This window comes from Kogia breviceps, chromosome 15 (genome assembly GCF_026419965.1).
Source record: "Kogia breviceps isolate mKogBre1 chromosome 15, mKogBre1 haplotype 1, whole genome shotgun sequence".
In the NCBI taxonomy this organism is placed as follows: domain Eukaryota; kingdom Metazoa; phylum Chordata; class Mammalia; order Artiodactyla; family Physeteridae; genus Kogia; species Kogia breviceps.
The window spans coordinates 58,684,768-58,705,373 of NC_081324.1; the positions used below are offsets into that span (position 1 = coordinate 58,684,768).

The 20,606-nt window shown below is 41.3% G+C and overlaps 1 protein-coding gene and 1 pseudogene across 1 annotated transcript in view; both read right to left on the reverse strand.

Annotated features, from left to right (window-relative positions):
• LAMA1 (laminin subunit alpha 1) overlaps positions 1-20,606 on the reverse strand; it is a 153,514-nt gene that overhangs the window by 106,442 nt on the left and 26,466 nt on the right. The gene's annotated exons all lie outside the window — the stretch shown is intronic.
• Positions 11,001-11,907, reverse strand: LOC131742898 (syntaxin-17 pseudogene; annotated as a pseudogene).

The window sequence follows — 20,606 nt, forward strand, 5'->3', positions numbered from 1 at the left end:
ACACCATTCCTTCCTTCCCCTCCTGAATGTGGAAGGAGGCTCGGGAGTCCATCGTGGAGATGGAAGGAAGTCAGCAACATTCCAGGAAAAAGCAAAGCTGGAGGTGGCGGCCTCGACGGTGGCTGCAGAGGTCAGCCTGACACTCTGCCTCTGGTGGCACAGGCTGAGTGGACACACGCTCGGTGGCCTTGTCCTGTGGGTCAGGGACCTGGGCCTCCTGAGAACAGCCTGCCCAGAAGAGAGACTAATGGAGCCCCGGAGTGACACGGTCAGCTCGTCTCCCAGTTAGAAAAATGACTGCCCCTCTCCTTGGGGGAGGGCAGGCGGCAGAGATGTTACTGTCAGAGAAGCTCCCCTTCCTCCCCCCACCAGGACACAGGACGCTGGGACCAAGGACGCCCCTAACACCTTTTCACTGGAGATTCATTCCGTGAACACTGGTTGAGCATCTGCTTTGGAACAGGACCATGGCGGGTGCCACAAAGACAGCGGTGAAGTGAGGGACACGGTCAGGGTGGCCTGGATGCCCCGATGGGGAGACAGAGGAGGGCCAAGTCCCTCGGGAGAAGGACGGAAGGCGGCCAGGGTGTCTGGCGGGGGCCAGCCTAGTCTGGAGAAGGGGTGGTCAGGGAAGGCTTGTCTGGAAAGTGGGGGAGACTGAGTAGGAGATGTCTAGGTAGGGAGGTCAGAGAGACAGGGAGTGGGACCCTGCGGGACCAGAGCACGAAGCGTGGGACAGGGCAGGAGGCCCGGTTGGCTTGAGTGTCGAGACAGGAGGGGACTGGACAGGGCAGGGCTCTTTGCGAAACGTTAGAACTTCTAGACCATTCGAAGACCCTAAACCAGGGAGTTACCAGGTCACCAGGGATGAAATGATTGGATGCCGGAACTGGATGCTGGTGCCAGGAAATCGTGAGAGCTGGTGGTGTTGACACAGTGAAGACCAAGGCTAAAGTAGAGGAAAGAGCCAGTGGGTCTTAAAGAGTTTGTCAAAAGGTCCAGAGTGAGAAAGAAAACACGGAGGCCCAGCAGGGCTTTCCAGCTTTGGCCAGACCCCCTCTCCGCCTCACGAAGATGGGACAGGTCTCCCTGACATGGCCCCAAAGCCCACACTTTGCCCTTCTTCCCTCAGTCCCGGAGAACGTCTGGCTGAAAACATTTGAAAGCTTCTTTTCACTTCCTCTCTTGGTCCTCACGTTGACCTATGGTGCCCAGTAGGTCCAGCAACGGTTAGCAGCATACAGCCTGACAGCCCTCTTTTCATTCCTCATCGTGAGAAAACAATTCAATTGCACCTCAGAAAGTAAAAGGGGCCCCTAATCGTTAAGCCTCACAAATCCAACTGGCGACACCGTCTAGAAAAGCTGTGCAAATCTGCACTTGACTAACTCCACTAAACATTAACCTGTGAGTTACACATTTACAGCCTCTAGACACAATAATTATGTGTTTCTTTCACTAAATCTAGCTGAATCGCTTATAGCTTTAGCCCTAGAGAGATTAGAAAGCATTTTTTGTTTTTGCAAGATTTCACTCAGTACATGGTCTACATGCTATTTGAAGATTCTCATCTTTCTTTAGGTACCTCTAACTTCACTGAGCATCTATCATTCGTCAGGCATCAAGCGGACACATCATCACATTTAAAGCTTTTTAAAAAAAGGAATATCTAGACAAAGGTCTTATACAGGAAGGCTTTTGTTATTTAAAAAAATGTGGTGGGAAGCTAAGTGGTGCAGCTGCACGGAAAACATGATGGCGGTTCCTCAAGAAAGAAACTTAGAATTATTACCATGTGGTCCAGCAATTCCACTCTGGGTATACACCTGCAGGAACTGAAGGCAGGGACTCAACAACAGATACCTGGACAACAACGTCTATTGAAGCATTATTCACAATAGTCAAAAGATGGAAACAAACCAGATGTCTACCACGGATAAACGGCTAAACAAACTCTGGGATACGAGGGAATATTATTTAGGTATGAAAGTTTGATACCTGCTACAACATAGATAAAGCTGGAGGACATTATGCTGAATGAAGTAAGCCAGACACAAAAGGACAGAGACTGCATGATTCTACTTACATGAGTTACCCAGAATAGTCAAATTCATCGAGATCCAAATTAGAATTGTGGAAAACTGGGGAGGGAAGGGAGGATGGTGAGTTACTGTTTAATGGGGACATAGTTTCAGTATGAGATGATGAAAAAGTTCTAGAGAGGGATGGTGGCGATGATTGCATAACAATGTAAATGCACTTAGTGCCAGTGAATTGTATACCTAGAAATGGTTTAAATGGTAAATTTTATGTTATGTATATTTTACCACAAGAAAAAAAAAAAGATGTGAAAATAAGGAGAGAAAAGTGAATGATACAAAGCCTCAACTTTTTGTGGAAGATGGAGATTTCTAAATTGAACATGACGAGGGACCAACCCTGGAGAAGCCAACCGAGCCATCTGGAGGGCAGGCTAGCAGCTCAGAGGGGATGCGTGAAACCCTGTCTTTCCCATGACCCTATTTCTGTCGGTTTCTTACTAAGCTCTAGTGAGGCCTGATGACACGTCACAAAATACAAAATTGGAGCCCAAACTGTTAGGGTTTGAGAGTGAAAGGAGACCCGAGTGACGTTGACTGGAGACCCTCAGCTCAGAGGGTGGCCTCTCCTCCTGGTGACGTTGATTAAGTGCCCGGCTGACCTCTGGGCAGCCCTATTCCTGGCCTGGACCTGGAGTCTGGTACGGCATTGTAAAAGATCCTAAATGGTGAGCATCTCAATGGAGGCCTAAGAAAAAGTTATTTCATGGGCTTTCTTGTGCTTCTAGCACCTGAAGAACAGAGATAAATATCTTCTGATTGTATGCCATAAAATAGAGAAAACAAAATTTTAAATTGTAAGACTGACAATTCTCACGGTTACCTAATTAGGGGGGAAAGGTATCGGACACTATTAAAACAACACGAGATAGGTCACTTTATGACTTTACTTTTAGAAAGATGATTGAGAATAACTCAAATTTGATTGAAAAAACTATTATAGAGGGGGTACATGGAAACTCAATTTTTCCGTAAATCTAAAATGTCGCTATAAAATAAAGTCTATTAATTTAAAAAGACACACAAAACAAAGGAACAGAACTATTTACACGTTATAATAGTTATCAGTTACTCTAAGAAAGCTTAAACCCCTCCAGTTGGCTGCACAGAAGCTAATGAGTGGTTTTCAGGCTTCACCAAACTTCTCTGGTATGTGGGCTTAGACAGCTGTGGCATCCCAGCTAATTACCTGCAGGTTTTAAATTGATCTCACAGTTTTCCCAGCCTTCATTTCCGGACCTTATGGGGCATGGAGGCCACCCAGCCAGGGCGAGCCAGTGCTCTCCAAGTATCTGTGCAGAAATTTCAAAGGAGCACAGGTCTGAATGCACTGGCACAAGCAGACCCAGCCCCTAAAGAGTTTCCGCCTTTGTCACTACTTTGGCAGCCTCATCACCTCACCAAGGCCAATGCTTGCAGAGTCAGACTTCCAGAATTACTCCCCACCCTCCTCCCAAAAAGGTAGTGATTGGTGATTAACAGATCTTAAATTTCTTACAATCCAGAGAATTACAGAAGGAAATTTAACGTTTCCCATGATTCAGGCTTAAAATGATAAATCCAGCTGTGTTCTCTACACCCCACTGCATTATTCACAAAGAATACTGTGAATATGGATCTACATGTTATTCCGATTTCTCACATTGTAAGTGTGAAATAAGAAACAGGAAAACACTTTATAAAATGCACAATACAGACGGAAGGTATCGCTATCAGATTTGTAATCACTTTCCCTAAGTGCCACAGTCATTCTGCTGACAACGAGCACCTCTCAAGATGATGATATTTACGGTTCATTCAATTTTTATCTCATTTGTCATGACTTGAAAATTCTGTTCTGCCTCTTACACTGATATTCAAATATCTAAAACTGTCACCACCATTTGACAAAGCATTTGCCTCATCAGAGATTGATAATCATGGCATAATTTACATATGTGAAGGTGATAAACAAGACCAAAAAATATTGTCGACGCATCTGAACTCAGCTCAGTGTTCCCAAATATATGTTCAATACAGTGACAAAATGTAAATAAATGAATATAAGCTATATCTGAATGAATGAATGAATGAATAAATTCCTTGCTATTCAATTAACAGAGAACAAAGAAAGAAAGAACCTTTTAGTCTCCATGCTGCTGAGAGGTTGTGAGACACACTCTTTCATTCACTGTTAGTGAGTATATAAATTGAACAATATTTTTGAAAAAAAAATAAAACAAAAACTACGTTTCAAAAATGTTTAAGCTCTTTGCGTTTTTGGGGGGTTTTTTTTGTTGTTGCTGTTGAATGAGTGAATTTACTGCATGTTTCCTTATATAATCACCACTTAGCAACATAATAAGCGAATTCAGTAAGCTTTACAGAATTTGTAGAAATTCTCACCATTGGGCCTTTTTTTTGTGTGTTGACCCTTGCTAACACCAAGGGTTTTAACAATAAAATGGAAAACATCTTCAGGGGGTTAATTAATGAAACCTTGGTAAACATCTCTTTTAGTGATTAACCTTAATAAAAGACAATCTCAAGTACTTGAGAAATGTATGGATAACGTGTACGTACTCTTGAGTAATTTCCTCAAATATTTATTAGTCAAGTTTCTCACAGCAGCTGGACGATGGTCCGTTCAAGCCTGGAGTATCTGTGCCGCTACACTAAAATCTTCATGCTTTGGCTATCCAACGCACAGGTGACAAGACTGACGTTGTTTTGGAGGTTAAGAAATTGAATGTAATTTCCTCTGAGGGGACAAAAGATTTCTTCTCCTTATGAAACAACTTTTAGACTTATTCAAGAGCTTAAACAAAACTCAGCTGACTAGTTTTGTAAAATGTAGTATTACAGAAATTGCTTTAGTCTGGAAAAAAATGTAAACAGTTTATTACCAGTTTGTACCTTCACCATAGAAAAACTTTAAAATCATTCTTGTGGAATGTCTGATTTTCAGTGGCATTGTCAGATGGTTGAGTAGTGAGTCTGAAGAGACAAAGCTGGGGCCAGTATGTGGAAGGCTGAACTTTATCAGGTATTCAACAGGATCTGCTGAAAATATTTCAGCAGAAAAATGAAAGACGGTTCTTGTGGCAGTGAATGGCCTAAAGTTGGGGAAGTTTAGGAAGTTAAGGAATGGCCTAAAGTTGGGGAAGTTGAGGTAGCGGATGTGAGGTAATGAAGTCTTTTACTAGAGTGATGGCTACGAATATATTTAAGAAATGAATGCAACTAATATTCAAACAATTAACAAGACCCAGTAAGAGGCTAGATATAAAGAATGGAGAATCCCTGACTAGAATGGGAGAAAGCAGCAAACCCTGAGTAAAAGCTTACTATAAGAGACAAAGCCAAAAGTAGAACTCTGATCTCCTGCTTCCCCATCCAATTCTCTTTCCACTGTAGCTGTTGACTGATTTGGAATGTTAAAGCTGGTCTGAAAGACCACAGGCTTCAGTAGGCAACCTGATATGGCACAACAAAAACTCAGTTACATTACTTAGAGGATTTCTTTTTCTTAGACCATGGTTATAAGTCTAGCTTTTGTGCTAACTAGCTTTAATCTTGGGCAAATCATTTGCCTTTGACACCTCTTATGTTTTTATATGAATTTATTTCTTTTGTTAATATTGCACAGACGTTTTTCTTGTCTCCCACAATAAATAATTTCTTTGAGGGCAGTAATATGGACTATATGTGGATCTTTTACCATTGATTGTTTATAATACCTAAGAAGTGTCTCTGTGAAATGGTGTCAAATTAATGAATATAAATAGTTGAGAACATCTTGTTAGAAAAAACACGAAATGTTAATAAAAACACAAACAGAACCTGAACTGTTCACATTAATTTAGGCTAGTGGGGAAGCTTCCCTACCTTTTATTAGGCCTCTGACTACTTAAAAAGAGTTTCTGGCATTCATTAAGGACCTGATAGCCACCTCTATGTTATACTTTATTAGGAGAAGAAAATGTCCCACTTCACAGGAAAACCATTTCCCCACGCTTTTCTTCACCCTTCCTCCCAAAGATTTCATGTGGCAGCAACGAAGGGCAAGGAGGACCCTGAAAACGACCTTTCCATTTTTAAGTTAACACAAATAATGACTTAGGGCTTCCCTGGTGGCGTAGTGGTTGAGAGTCCGCCTGCCGATGCAGGGGACACGGGTTCGTGCCCTGGTCCGGGAAGATCCCACATGCCGCGGAGCGGCTGGGCCCGTGAGCCGTGGCCGCTGAGCCTGCGCGTCCGGAGCCTGTGCTCCGCAACGGGAGAGGCCACAGCAGTGAGAGGCCCGCGTACCGAAAAAAAAAAAAAAAGAATGGCTTGGTTTGGCTTCTGTGACTTTCACTGGAGAAAAATGTTGTACACTATACATGTAAGTTTCCTCAGCTTCTTGTGATTGATAGATAACACCAGTATTCAGTCCTTACTCCTGTGCAAACTACTTTAGAGCACTTACAGGCAGGCAGGCAGCCCACAGAGGAAGGCTTTTGGATTCACAGAACTCTCCCTATACAGCACTTGGCATCAGTATAACCTGAAAGTTCTTGCCCCAGGAACTCTGGCCAGCACCCCCTTTCCTGGGGCTTCTTAGGTTATTGGCTCCAGCATAGGTGGGTAGGAGAGCTAAATCAGCAGAAGAAAAGCAAAACTGAGGAAGGAAGAAAGGAGAGGTCATAAGGACAAGGGAGCAGAGTCTGCGACTAATAAACACTGAGCTGGCTTTTTTATGTGATTTGTAAAATGTCTTTAGAGGCGATTCCAAAAGAAAAGTTTCAAAAATATTCTAATACTAGCATCACTACAGTAAGTGCATGGCCTCCCAAGGGTACCATTTTAAAGGATAATCATTTGATTCCATGAGTTATATGAGTATCTTAAAAAAATATTAGAGTTTATTTTAAAATTCAATATAAAAAGCACTGCTTAAGTGATGGCTGTGACCCACACATTTAAGGAAATTTGTAAGATGTGTGGGTGGGATGGAAACGCTATTAATTTTATAGTCTAAGGACTAAATTCAGTGCTATCTACTTCTGCACTGGCCACCATTAAAAACTGAGGCTGCTGGACATTTGATGAGGAAACACAGGATTTTAAGAAAAGTGCAAATGAACAGCATGTGTAATTTCAAAGAATATATGGGTGTTTGGGTGAAGCAGAGTGGATAGCCCATCTCAATTTTAATATACAGAAGTGACACAGTATGAGAGTAACAGAAGTTTTTGTAGCTCAACAGACCTAGTTTACATCCTGGCTTCACCCTTTTGTAGTTGAATAACCCTCTGCAAATTATTTAGCTTCTCTGAGACCCAGTTTCCTTACCTGTAAAATGTCTAGTGAAGTACCTGGCAAACAGAAAATATTCCATAAATACCAGTTCCTCTGTAAGGGTGGGGTGTTTTTTCAAACTAAGTGTCAAAACCCTTTGGTAGATTATGAAATCAATTTAGTAGGTTACAACTAGCATATTTTAAAAACTGAAACAATAAAAAACATCAGAGTGCACTGCACATAATGGTAAGTATTGTTCCATAATGCATATGCTGAGTTTTGATATAAATGCATTTTTTACTGTGGATTACAACCGAATAGTTTCAAAGTCTCTGTTCTACAGAGAAATTCTCAGATTATTACATTAAAAAGGCTTTAGGAGTGCTGCCTTTATCCAAATGAGACTCTGTAAAATTGAAGAACTTCATCAAAGTGTTCCTTACCTTCTAACTTGTTGCAGTAAAAAAATAAGACATGAATCATAGAGAAGATAAATTTAATCTGGTACTGTAGGGCATTAAATTCAATTTTAAGATTGGTTTCTGTGTTATATTGACTAATTTATACTTCTAAACACTTTATAGTTTATAGGTATATCATTTATAGTTGATTAAACACATCTATAAATTTCTACAAAAAGTTGGCTATTAGGTTCTATTATAGGGAAATTAGATACAATTTCTAAATAATTTTAAATTATAAAACTTTTAAAAAGGATTGCAACTTGCCTAAGCATGAAGACTGCTAAAGTAATATTCCCATCCTGATGAGTAGTAAAAATCAAAGGCCTATATGAGCACATACAGTGATGTCCCACAATGGCTCAGTAAAAAGGAGAGCTCCCAAAACAAAATGTGAGGGTCAATAACAGGCCTCTTTTCTCCTTCAGGTCTTGATGTAGAACCAGCCTGACAGTAGAATGAGTCCCTAGTGCTGTTAAGATGGTGAGCTAGCCAATTTTAGGTTGGCAGAATAGGAATTTTAGTTTGGCTGAAGGGTAGAATACTAGAAATTACAGAATTCAATGATACAGCTGAATCTTGATATAACTGTATCTTAAATTTATAATTTGAGCTGACCAGGCCAGATTGGCTATTATTAGAACCTATGGGACTGAAGTTTAGGAATCTTGGGGTTTTTTTGTTTGTTTGTTTGTTTGTTTGCAGTATGCGGGCCTCTCACTGTCGTGGCCTCTCCCGTTGCGGAGCACAGGCTCCAGACACACAGGCTCAGCGGCCACGGCTCACGGGCCGTGAGAAGCAAAAAGTATGAAAGAGAAAGGTCTCTTTAGATTAGACACAGAAGTAAAAGGTAGCAATCAATAAAAGTTATTAAGAGTAAACTCAGCAAGCGAGAAGTGATAAACCATTCAACTGCTTGATGAATCCATTTGGCTCCTGAGCAGAGATCTCATACCTTTTGTGGTGTAGGTGCCCTTTCCCCTGTCCTCAGGAAAGAATAAAGAATAAGGCAAAAGGTGGTTCCTTCCTATTTCAAATGAGTTGAGAGTACAGGATAAGTCTGCCTATAATCTTAAGTTCTTTTTTCCTAAATTTAAAACTCTTCTGCTATTTGAGATGGACATTGGGTTGGGCTGAGCCATACTTGCTGTCAATGTCAAGTGCTGAGATTAACACCACAAATCCTCCACCAGGACTGAGTCTTGGCATCAGGCTTTGTCCATCACCAACCTTGAATGTGGGAAAAGGCAAGCATGAATGCCATTCTTGGGAAGAAACAGCAGCTCTGCAAGGTGAAAGAAATCACAGGAGACAGCAAAGCCTGGGGAAAAGGATGGTAGTAACAGAGGTGAGGTAGAAAGCTAGCTCTTAGCTCCTCCAACTGCCAGCTGAAGAGACTGAGGGTCAAACACTCCCTGCACGGCAAGTACCTGAGTCCCCTGAAATTGTCAGATGCCCCAAGAAATGATCTGGTGTTCCCCCCTTGCTTATTTTTTAGCTCAAACTCTAACAACGTTGAAAGTATTTGGAGATCGACACCTCTCTTTCTCTCACCTTCTTTTTCACCTAGATGTTACAGTAGAGGATGAACAGAAATGGAAGCCAATACCCAAAAAAACCCCAAAAAACAACAACAAAAAACAAACAAAAAAACCAAAACAGATTATGAGAAAAGTCTGCATTACACATGGGTAGAATTCACCCCATTGAGTCAAAGAACTTTTCAAAATTACAAGGGAGAGAAGGCAGAGGGGACTAGATATTTGAGGTGTTAAGAGACAGGCTGTTAAAGTCCCCCACTATTATTGCGTTACTGTCGATTTCCTCTTTTATAGCTGTTAGCAGTTGCCTTATGTATTGAGGTGCTCCTATGTTGGGTGCATATATATTTATAATTGTTATATCTTCTTCTTGGATTGATCCCTTGATCGTGATGTAGTGTCCTTCCTTGTCTCTTGTAACATTCTTTATTTTAAAGTCTATTTTATCTGATATGAGTATTGCTACTCCAGTTTTCTTTTGATTTCCATTTGCATGGAATATCTTTTTCCATCCCCTCACTTTCAGTCTGTATGTGTCCTTAGGTCTGAAGTGGGTCTCTTGTAGACAGCATATATATGGGTCTTGTTTATGTATCCATTCAGCGAGCCTGTGTCTTTTGGTTGGAGCTATATAAAAAAATAAATAAAATAAAATTCAAAATTTAAAAAAAAGAGACAGGCTGACAGAGCAAGTTTAGTGACTGGCTTTATAAGTCTACCACTTGAGACTCTGTGTTCTTTATTTACAGAGAGGCAGAAAAAAAGAGTCCAAAGAAGAAGCCAGTGTCACAAATTAAGATATCTGAAAGAGAAGTGCCATTTTCTTACACTACTTGTCTCCTTCACTTGAAACTATTGTTAGACCAAATTGCAATAGGGTTCACCAAATGGACTCCATTATGCAATTCAATTGTGCCCCTTGCTAGATCCTGATTTCCCTATTTGATACAAAAAGCTACTTAACTTCCATTCTTTTTTTTTTTTGCGGTACGCGGGCCTCTCACTGTTGTGGCCTCTCCCGTTGCGGAGCACAGGCTCCGGACGCGCAGGCTCAGCGGCCATGGCTCACGGGCCCAGCCGCTCCACGGCATGTGGGATCCTCCCGGACCGGGGCACGAACCCGTGTCCCCTGCATCGGCAGGCAGACTCTCAACCACTGCGCCACCAGGGAAGCCCTGAACTTCCATTCTTTTCTCTGCTAAAATGCCTAAATAATCTATATTTAGGAGATAAAGAAGCATATTTACAATATGCTTAGCCTTGGAGTCTCCATGTCAGAGTTATGGAAGAAACTATTCTGAAAACTGTCCTTCCGTAACCCAACATGTTCACACATCACAAGTCCTTATCAGAGTTATGGGTTAGGTTTTCACATTTCCAGGGAAAAGGTCTGCTCCCTGGCAGTCCTTAAACTTTACCTGACAAACACTGTACACCCTCAGTCCAGGCTTCTCAGTATCTAACATCCCCATTAACACCCCAGCAAACAACAAAATATATCCACTTATCACAGTTCAATCCCACTTGAGCATCGATAGCCACTATTTTGATATAATCATGTTCCAAAAGCTGGTGAGTATCCAACAGCAGCAAAGGATAGACATATTGGCACCAATAACACTGAAGTTTGGTTTTTAACTGCATTTTTTGTCAGTTTGGCTGGGGAGATTTGGACAGCTGGAAGTGAGCTTCTCCATCATTTTCTGTTTCTTTCTTTGTAACAATTGTCCACCTGTGAAGCCCACCACCCCACCACCAAGTGAAGCTGCAATTCCTGCCACTTTGAAGCCTGCAAGGAGGCCAGTCGGGCCCCCACCATTTCTCCGAGGAATGCACCTGCCACAGGCAGAGCTGCCACCTTGTATTTTGCAGCCTTCCCAAGTCTTTGGTTCCCTCTTCAACACTCACAGCAGCACGGTTGATACGGTCTTCAACACTGTCAATCTTCTCCTGCTGAGAATTCACTAGGAGAGAGAAATCAGTGACCAGTTGTCTAAGTTCAATTAAGTTTGCTTCTAAGGTTTCCCATGATTCTGCAGCATTTTGATCTCGAGGAATTTCAGGCAACACATATATCTGAGTCATACTCTAAGGATTAGCTTCATCTTCATTAGCATGAAATGTTCCACCAACAGTCATGGATCTGGTCAAAGAAGGCTGTAATAAGGTTTCTTCATCATTAAATTGTTTCTTAAGTTCTTCTACAGATTCTAGATGGAGTTGAAGAAATTCTGCTGTGGCTGCTGATGCTTCTTCTTTAACAGGATCTATCATTCTCTTCAGAAGTCCTAGGTCATCCCTTTGGACTTTCAAACAAAGTTTCTCCATTTCTCAGATACTGGAGTGGAGTTGCTGAACTGTACATCCTGCGTTGATATGCTCTTCACGCAACTTGTCCCAGATTCTGTGCCTCTGATACTTCTCAATATTTAGCTGGTGCTTTCTTAACCTCTCCAGGTCTGTTGGGGTTACTATCTTAGTAAATTTCTGAAGAGCTGGTTCAAGACGGCGTAATTTCACTTTTTCTTCATCTTCAGACATCCTAAAAAAACATTGTGTCTCTTCTACTTGCAACAACTACCTTCTCCACTCATGTAGAATAACCTGATGCCCTGCTTGCTGCGGGGCGACCCTCCCGCCGGGCACCCAGCCCACATTGCGGCCAGGGCCTTACGCCCCCGAGGCAGCCCCTCACGATGCTGTTTAAGCTCTCTGACCCAGGAATCCCATTTCCTGGAATCTATGCTAAAACATAATCAGCACTGCAGCCGCAAAACTATTCAGATGTCTGTTGCAGTGTAATTTATAAAATTACAATCACCTTAAATGTTCAATAACATTTGAGCAGGTTAAATGAGCAGGTTAAACAAATCTCTGTATACCCAGATGATGACATTATTCTGCCATTAAAAATTATTACAGGGGCTTCCCTGGTGGCGCAGTGGTTTAGAGTCTGCCTGCCGATGCAGGGAACACGGGTTCTTGCCCTGGTCCGGGAAGATCCCACATGCCGCGGAGCGGCTGGGCCCGTGAGCCATGGCCGCTGAGTTGCGCGTCCGGAGCCTGTGCTCCGCAACGGGAGAGGCCCGCGTACCGCAAAAAAAAAAAAAAAAATTATTACAGAAATTTAGATGCCAGCCATGAAGAAGAAATTGGTACTGCCTGGCCCTCTAGCAATAAACAACTAGAAACTGGACAGAAGGGTTTTCTACTGAAGCCACTTTCTAGGCTGGTGTGTCAATGTCTTACAGAGTTAAATGTGTACATGTCCACTGGCCAAGCAATTTCACTTCTTGAGAAATAAAAACATATGTCCAGAAAGACTTTTATAGAATGTTCACTGCAGCTTTACTTACAATAGACAAAACTGTAGCAACTGGTAGACTAAAAAGTTCTGGAGAGCTAATGCACAATACTGTGATTACAGTCAACGATACTGGATTATAAACGTCAGAGTTGGAATTGTTTTCAGTACAGAAAAAGAAAAGATAATTATGTGATGTGATAAAGGTGTTAGCTAACACTGCTGTAGTAATCATAACTGCAATATATAAACCTATCAAACCAACACAACGTTATTTTCAATTATATCTAAATAGATGAATAAAACAATAAAATAAAATAGGCACTGATAGAAGAAATTATAATAACCCAAACACCCTAACAAGAGGATGGATAAACAAAGTTTGGTATATTCAAGGAGTGAAATATTGCTCAGAAATAAAAGAAACAAGCCACTAAAAGCAACAATGGGGGAATCTCGCAGACATAATGCCAAGAGAAAGAAGCCAGACACAAGAAAGACAGGTTGTGTGATTGCATTTATATGACGTTATATACCAGGCAAAGCCAATCTAAGTGAAAAAATATTCAGAACAGTGGTTCCTCTGGCCAACGGGTGTCAGGGAGGGGAGCTGGTGGAGAACGGAACGGGATGAACACGGGAACATTCTGGGTGATGGAAATGCTCTGCATCTTGATAGCAGTGAGGCTTATACATGTGTCTGTACTTGTCAAAGTTCATCCAGCTATACCCTTAAGATGTGTGCACATCACTGCATGTAAATTGTATCTCAATAGAAGGAAAAAATGAAAGACAACTGTTATGATCACACTGGATGCACTATTTTAGCTCCACAAACAGGCTTTTCCTGTGCTGCTCTCTCCCAGGCACCTTTCTTTCCTCACTCCCAGCTCCTTTCCTCCACCTGGTCCTACATTCGGGTCATTTCTCTGATGCTCTGAGCTGCCCTTCCTATGTGTGTCCCATGCTTGCTCAGCTCCCCTGACCCCCATATATCAGCCAGCAGAAGTGATCGGCTTACCTGCCTCTTTCCCCAGCTAGCCCAGAAGCCCCTGCGGATCACGGTCAGCCTTAAGCAACAATTTAAGTGCAGTGATGATAACAACATTTATATGGAACCTACGGTTTGTTGAATACTTTCCCTGGATGTCGCTACTGTCTTGTTCATCAAGGAATCCTGAGACCCCTGCCATCAATAAGCAGACGTTATGAATTATTAAATACAGACAATACTCTCAGATATGCTGGAATGGATCAGAAGATAATTCCTCGTTGTTTGGATCACAAGGGAGTTTTTTTTAACAATTCTTTTCTTATGTTAAAAAATCTCTGCTTCTGTATCAGAATAAAGGAAGTTCTACATAGAGAAAAGTTCCACTGAAGACATAAAAAGCACATGAGTTATTTTGAGGTATAGCAGAGGTATTCAGGAGCTACTTTGTTTTTTTACTTTGTTACAGCTTTCTTTTTAAAGACGAAGATGTTAGATGTTCCAATTTGAACACACTGCTAAGTAAAAAGCAGAAAAAAAAAAAAAAAGCAAACACTAGAATGGATTCCAAAACATATTTTTCAAAGAAAAATTTTTTCAGAAACTAAAACATCTTTTTTTTAGCTTTACTATAACAGGAAGAAATAATTCCAGAACAGACCCCGCTTTCTTTCCATAAATATACAAAAAGCTTTATTTTGAAGCCAAAACAGTTGGAGATATGAAAAGTATATTTTGACAGAGTCCTGCAAAACTCTCTTCACTTATTTCCCAGAACCCTCCCTAGGCAGATCTAAGAAGCCCTGTAGAGCAAGCAACACTGTAACAGTATGGTCAACACTCTGCCATTCAAAACAGAAAAAGAAAAAAGGGGGAAGGTTTGGTAAACTAAGCTGTGCTAACTGGAAAAATGGTTACGCTTGACTGTTTGGCAGACCACCATTCATGACAGACAAAGGATAAAGCTTAAAAATAAATCTTGCCAGGAAAGGAAGCTCCACATATGGCCTCAATTATTTTCATGTATTCAGCTCACTAGTCATTAACATTGAACAATTTAAGGTACAATATCTGTATTGCCACTTGGTCCTATAGCTCTTTACATCACCTAAAGATAAAGGTATAGCCCCTAAAAGGTAAGCTATGGGAGACCAGCAGAGGCAGTGGGGGGTTCAGACACGTCTCAAAGTCTTTACCCCTCTTCCTGTGGCAGGCTGGGGTTGCCTCATGTTTTCTCCACTTGAATCTTTGCCCACTTCAGAGACTGGAAGGTCCAAAGAGCACAGAGGAAGATGCTGTGTGACACTGAGGCCAGGTCTTAAAGGGATGCAACTTCTGCCTCTTTCTCTGGAACACCTGTGCTGGAGCCCTGAACTGCCCTATTCGCAATGCTGCCTTAGGGCTGCCATGCTGTGAGGAAGCCCCTAGCCATGCTGTGAGGAAGCCCCTAGCCCGCAAGGAGAGTCCACACAGACAAGCCCTGAGACCACATGAAGGGAGAGCCTTGGCCAGCCCTCAGCTGCCCCAGCGCCCCCTCCCCAGCAGCTCCACCCCAAGGACTGCAGCCTGAGATACAACCGCTCACAGTCAATCCCTTCCTGAAACCTTGACCCCCAGAAACAAACCCAGAAAGATATAAGATGAATGTTGCTTTAAGCCATAAAGTTTGGCAGTGGTCTCTTACAAAGCAGGAGATAACTGGAAAAGCCACTGTGTAGGAGAAAACAAAACGAGATAATAAAAATGTGAAAACAAAAGACAGACATATCTCTGAGACAAGCAGCTTCATGGAGAATAGGACGGAAAAGATAAAAATGAAGGAGAAGACTTTCGTGTGGCTTACTTCCAAATAGTAATGAAGGGCTTGATTTCTTCCAGTCTATTCATTTTGCCAAACAAATTCAAGAAAAATTTGAAATTGGTTGAGCCCAGTATGAAGTAATATAAAATTGAAATAAAAATCATTTTGAATAAATACAAGTACACTGTCATGGTCATTTCTACCAGGGTTTCCAGGAACAATTTCTGCCTGAACTCTCTTAACAAACACCCAAGACTCATTTGTAATGAGAAGCTCCAATTTACATGCAACTCTTGTTCTAAAAGTCTTTCAAGATTTTCTGCCTCAAGAATGTGAAATCTGCCTGTTCTTTTTTTATTTATCATGCCAATGTGCTTAGCAAACACTTTACATATGGACAATACAATAATAAACCTCAATCCAGCTCTGGCCAATTTTTCAGAAATTTTTGGGGGAAAAAAACAAACAACAGCAGACGTCCAGATTAATGAGGTTTTATAAAACCCAGCAAACAAGCAGCTCTTGTCTAAAGGTTTGAATAAAACAAAGGCCCTTCTGTGATTATGTGCCCACAACAAAGTGTTACTTCCTAATTAAACCTACACAGAGTATAAAGCACTGCTTCAAAAATTCAGCCTTTATTTTCAATGCCATTGGAAACGTTTCCTTTCTTACGAAACACACTTTGTCTTCGAAAGGGACATTACACGTTTTTACTCACAAATCTGACCACTCCCAGTGAACATTCTGCCGAGGTTTAAACATTTTAAAAAGGAGATTACTGAACATTGATTCACTTTCCTGCTTCTTGGCCAAAAATCACACGCTAGAGAGCACCCAGATTTACCATGAGAGAAGCGTTGATACTCTGCCCCATTCCCAGGGGAGAGGACCCCACTGAGTGACAACGAAGACAGGGGTGTAGGAAGAACCCAGACACTCCAAAATCAGGAGGAAATTGTCAGAACTCCTGCCAGTCTCCCCAGGAAATCGTCACAGAAAGAGAAACAATGATAGGAGACCAGGAACAGATGAGGTGAGATTGTGTGGGTGGTGTGGCAGGAACCAGAAGTCGTGGTGTCCAGCCCCAGCTGCAGCAGGTACAGCCATGTGACACCGGGCAAGCCAGTGGACCGCTCTGCGCTGCTACTCCCTCACCTGCACAGAGGGGGCCATCTCCTCTCCAGGATTGTTGGAGATGCAGTAACATGGAGGAGAAAAAAATGCTGTAGAGTCTATAGCCTATACCTATATAGATACCTCTATATATGTATACAGACACACATATGCATAGTATACGAATATACAATATGTAGGTTGAGTGTTCATATACATATGTAGATTCTATATGCTACGTAGATAATATACTGTATATATTCTATATACTATATTACTAAATTCTATATTATTCTAAATTCCATAATACTAAATTCTATATATTATATAGATTCCTATCCATATACACGATATATATGAATATATGTATAGATTCCTATACACAACAGGCAATGAACATTTCTTTTGAAAGGGATACTCAAAACTAAACAGAAACTTGCCATACGAGCCTTGAAAATGATTTGTATGCACTGCACTCCTTCACTGGCATGCAATCCTTTTTCACTGAAACCTCAAGTTATTACCCCTAACAGAAAAGCAACCAACGTGTCAGGCGTGGGAGCTATTATGCAAATCACGGGTAGGCCACAGAGCAGGATGTTAATGCAGCTTTAAAATTATTCATAATGATTTTAGTTATATTGGGAAATGATCATGCTATAAAGTTAAATAAAACATCAGGACACAAACATATTTGTCACAAACCTCAGCCGGAAGGATGATATCGTCCGAGAATGCAGACAGGGATGAGTTCTACCCTTGAATTATTTCAACTAAGGCTCAGTTCTGCCATTTGTCAAAAGGAGATAATGCAGAACCAAACTCACAGTGTGATTACGAGGGTTCCAGGAGCTAGTCCAGAGCAAGGGTTCCGCAGAAAGCCTGGCCTGCAGGAGTATGGAATAAACGGCACCCCTATGACTGCATTATTAATTTAAATACATAGACATGCATGCAAAAGTCTAAAAGCAAGTACACTGATGGTGGTGGTGGTCGTGTCAGAGTGAAGGGATGACAGCTTTTTCTGTCTCTTTACATTTATCTGTACCTTCCAGTTTTTCTACAGTGAGCCTGTATTACTTCCCTAATTAAGAAAAAACAAGAATTATTGACTTATGAGTTTATTTTCTGGAAATCTGCATAATTGCACTTCTTAGCTAACCCTATTAGCCAACTCTAATTAGACTGTATCTTGCTTAATGTTTCCTATGTGATACCCGAAGATTTTTAGGACTCCTAAGTCATTTGTGGACTACCAGTGTAACGGGGGAAAGGAAACTCGTATTTTTTATAAGGAATTTGTCAGGTGCTCAACCAGGAACCCTCCTTCATTTTTTTTTTTTTTAATTAAAGTACAGTTGATTTACAATGTTGTATCAGTTTCAGGTATAGAGCAACGTGGTTCAGTTTCATAGGTTTATTCTTTTTCAGATTCTTTTCCATTAAGTTATTATAAGACATTGAATAGTTTCCTGTGCTATACAGTAGGTCCTTGTTGCTTATCCATTTTATATATAGTGTTGCATTTTACTCTGTAAGTTGTCCGAAAGCATAGCACCCAACCACCCTTGACACATCTCTGCCACGATGCCACACGACCAAAAGGGAATAATAAATAAATACATACAGAAATAAACAGAACTGCTTCCACTTCCCCCACCACTGTCCTTAAAGTCACAGTGTCACCTACGGCAGCCTCTCAGCTGAGATCCCAGGACACCTAGTCTGTCCACGTATTAGAAGGCAGTCCATGATTTCACCGTGAGGATTATGAATTTTGCATTTTCATTCCGAAGTTAATCTAAAAACTTATAAAAGCACATTCTGAATCTGGCTGACCACTGTATAACAAAATTCCGACCCAGGATTTCAAGGCTGCCGATCTGTGTTCATGTCACTGCCCTAGCACAGTGATCACCTACTGAGATGACAGTATTCCTGCCGGTTGCAAAGTGACTGCAAATCCACCTGCTGTACTCTGGTTCTCGGGGTTTGAAGGCACTAGTGGGAGGCAGGGAGGCCAGAGGAGGGAGGCAGGGAGGCGGGAGGAGAGAGGCTGGAGAAGGGAGGGAGGATTTTTCCCCTCTGTCTACTTGCTGTTCCGGTCAGTGTCCTTCGCCCAGCAGCAGTTGGCCCCAGTCTTTGGCTTTCCGGAACTCGCCACATAAGCCTCCTCACCCCAGCTTACAGGTGGGGCACTCTCCTGCAAGCCTCTAGCTGTGAGTAGCCCCAATCGCCTCCCTTAGTTCCTCCTCAGTGGTTAACTCTGAGTTAGCTAGGCACTCTCTTACCCGGTTCTCTCACACCGATTAACCAGTTCCTCCTACTAGACCTGTCCCTTTAAATAACTGCTGTGGTTTCTGTTTTCCTGATTGGACCCTGGCTGATAGAAAACAGCATGTATTTCACAGTATTTTAACATTTTTAAATTGTGGTAAAATATATATAACATTAAAATGACCGTTCCAGCCATTTTAAGTGCACAATTCAGTGGCATTAAGGACATTCACATTGTTGTGCAACCATCACCACCAACCGTTTCCAGAACCTCCTCATCTTCCCAAACTGAAACTCTGCACCCATTAACACTCACTCTCCATTCCCCTCTGCTCAGCACCTGGCACTTTCTGCCTCCATAGGTAGGACTATTCTATGGACTGCATGTAAGTGGAATCATACAGTATTTGTCCTTTTGTGTCTGGCTCATTTCACTTAACACATTTTCAAGGTTCATCCACGTTGTTCACATATCACAATTTGCTTCCTTTTTAAGGCAAAATAATCCATTCTATGTACAGACCACATTTCATTTATCGATTCACTGTTGATGGACACTTGGTTCCTTCCACCTTTCAGCTACTGTGAATAGGCTGCTATAACACATGGGTGTGCAAGTATCATTTTGAATTCCTGCTTTCAATTCCTTTGGGGATGTAGCTAGAAGTGGAACTGCTGGATCATCTGGAAATTCTGTTTAACTTTTTGAGAAGCCACCATACTGTTTTCCATAGTGCTGCACCATTTTACATTCCCAACCAGCAATGCACAAGGGTTCTAATCTCTCCACACCCTCAACAACCTTTGTTTTCTGTTTTTGATAATAGCCATGTTAATGGGTGTAAAGTGGTATATCTCATCGTGGATTTTCTTTTCTCTGATGATGAAAGATGTTGAACATCTTTTTATCTGCCCAGTATCTTAACTTAGAGTATCTCAAACTGGAAATCCTTGAGTTCTTAAGTTAAGACACTCTACCACAGGAATACATTTTAATATATTTAATAGAATATACACAGTTTAATATAATTAACAACTAAAAAGAATGTTGACAATCACAAAATTCAAGATCTATCAAATGTGTATGCTCACTCTCTCAGAATGATTTCTTTAAAATTTTAAGTTATCACAAGAGATCCTGGGCTCGTGTCCATGATATCATGCTAAGTCATTGGACAATGAGCAATAGTTTATGACTGGACACCACCCATGTATACGTTAATGTTACATTTGTTAAAGTGACTCGTCAGTTTTATTTTTTTTCTTAAAACAAAACTACCGCACTCACTTAATTCCCACAGATTGTTTTCTTTTTAAGTAAGACATTGCTAGATATCAGTGTAAATTCTAAAACATGGTGAATCGATGCAAGAAATGAATAGCAGGAATTATTTTAAAGAAGTAAAGAAATAAATCTAATTGTTCCTCTTGTAATGTGTTACTAAAGCAAACACTCCGTAGTTAAATCTTATTGCAAACCACACAACATTTATGGACTTTCTGATAACACCACTTTTTGTCTTGTCTTTAGTTTATCTTTCGGGTAACCAAACATTATATACAGAGGCTAAAACGCCATAATTTCTACAGCTGTCATCAACTAGAGAACAAAGAATGGTATCAATGTCTTTGGCATTTGCCAAAACAGAACGAAGCTGACTGATTTGGTCATAAAACCTCAGGGGCTGACATATTTGTTAAGCTACGTGAACACATTTACAACATGAAATTGTTGATTCCTGATAACACTG